At 38.0% G+C, this 2,124-nt stretch overlaps 1 non-coding gene across 1 annotated transcript; it reads right to left on the minus strand.

The window, feature by feature from the left end:
• Positions 1-1,793: 1,793 nt before the first annotated feature.
• Positions 1,794-1,900, minus strand: LOC141703293 (small nucleolar RNA R71). Its single transcript, XR_012567432.1, has one exon. It is a non-coding gene; the product is annotated as a small nucleolar RNA R71 (small nucleolar RNA).
• Between the last annotated feature and the right edge of the window lie 224 nt (positions 1,901-2,124).

Below are 2,124 nucleotides of genomic sequence, written 5' to 3' on the forward strand. Positions count from 1 at the left end.
CTTAGAATGGTGTTAGGAAGGTGTCTTGGAAGATTGCTCGTTGAATGCCATCAAAAACCAGCAAAGAAAAAAAAGTTCGGAATTTTTTCGAGTAGCGCGCTGTGATTGCGCGCGCCCGCGCCAGTTTGTCAGAAGGACAGCGCGCCCGAAACTGAAGAATCTTGTTTCAACTAGAAGATTAATTTTCTGGACTTCCCTTCTGATTGAGCTGCTATATAATGACTCTTTAAAGACGTTTTTCATAACGGAGACTAAGAAAAAGACGGCGAGAAGACCTAGGAGCACAAATACAACAAAGGAGAAGAAAAGCTTAGTTATACTTGTGATTCTTTAATTGAGTTGTAATCTTGGATGCTAGTTTTCTTGTTTGTTAAACCTAATACTCTTGTTTAACGTACTTTGATTATTATTCAGTTTACAAAGACTTAGTTTATTATACCATGCTTTCATCGGAACCCACGATGATTATGAGTTCGGTTATGGGCTAATCGTTATCGTGGGGTTCTAACGGATTTACTTATGGATTTTAATAGTTAATTTGTTTCGATACTTTAGTGTGTGGTGATTGTATGATATCCTAGTATTGGTTGTGCTTATTCGTCTTATGAGCATCGAGAACTTATAAGATAATGTGTTAATCTCTATTGAAGCCAAAATGAAAATTGGGGTTTAGAACTTGTCATGCTAGCATAGGTTCTTGTATTTGATATGCATGATTCGTAGGTAATTTTAACCATCTTACTTGCCCTATAAAATCATGATAGATAACTTGTGCATTAAACCGTTATGTTGTCAAATTCTATAGACATATAGGGTCTCAATATAATTGGTGTCTATTCAGTTTCTATCTCTTTTGTGGATGTATGGTAGTAGGGTATTCGTACAACGAAAGTTGGCATTTAGTAGTTTCGTGTTATCTTATTAGTGTAAATCAACCTTAATTCTCTTAGCTAATATTAGTTAGTATAATCTCGTAGTTATAAACAATCTCAACTTGTTATCATCTTAGCATTGAATAATAACCATACCATTGTTGCATAAGTGCATAAATTGAAGTTAACCTAAAAGAGTCTCTATGGGAATGAACTAGAGGTAGTTCTATATTACTTGCGAACGCGTATACTTGCGTGTAATTTAGCGTGTATTTTCGTCCTAACAAGTTTTTGGCGCCGCTGCCGGGGACTCGTGGTTTACTTTTAGTTTATGTGCTTGACATCAGTGGTCGTTAAAGTTCACTGACTCGGATATTTTACTTACTTGTTTGTTTGTTGCTTTTTCAGCTACTCTAGAGAGCGTGTATGCTAATGCGTTCTCGATCTCGAAAGAGAACACTGGATAAAGCGGAGGAAGTTGTGGAAGAAGTTCTTGTTGAGGAGAAAGTTGACGAAGAAGCTCTTATTGCAATTGGAGAACCGGAAGCGAATACGAAAGCTTTGATGGATTACTCTCAACCAAAGATCAATGATATTCAGTCTAGCATTGTCAGACCAGCCATCGTGGCTAACACTTTTGAAATCAAGGCTAGCAAAATTCAGATGGTGCAGAACTCGGTTCAGTTTGGGGGTTCTTCGATGGAAGATCCCAACATGCATATTAGAGATTTCATCGAGATCTGCGGCACTTTCAAATTTAACAATGTGTCTGAAGATGCTATAAAACTAAGGCTTTTCCCATTCTCTCTGAGGGATAAAGCTAAGTGTTGGTTGCATTCTATATCACCTGGCTCTATCACTAAATGGGAAGATCTTGCTCAAAATTTTCTTACTAAGTTCGTTCTTGTGGCGAAGACTGATGCAATCAGGAATGCTCTTCCTCAATTTGTGCATCAATCGGGAGAGTCTTTGTGTGAAGCTTGGGATCGTTATAAGGAGATGCTTAGAAAGTGTCCTCATCATGGGATGCCTGAATGGATGATTATTAACTGCTTTTATAATGACTTGGGAGCACAGTCTAGAACCATGCTCGATGCAGCATCAGGTGGAGCCTTATAGGCCAAGAGCTATGATGAAGCTTATGAGTTGATTGAACTGATGGTTGCTAATGAATATCGGAACCCTTCTCAGAGACTAAATCAAGGCAAAGTAGCAGGAATTTTAAATGTGGATGCAGTTATTGCTATAGCTG

This window comes from Apium graveolens, unplaced genomic scaffold (assembly GCF_009905375.1).
Source record: "Apium graveolens cultivar Ventura unplaced genomic scaffold, ASM990537v1 ctg6438, whole genome shotgun sequence".
In the NCBI taxonomy this organism is placed as follows: domain Eukaryota; kingdom Viridiplantae; phylum Streptophyta; class Magnoliopsida; order Apiales; family Apiaceae; genus Apium; species Apium graveolens.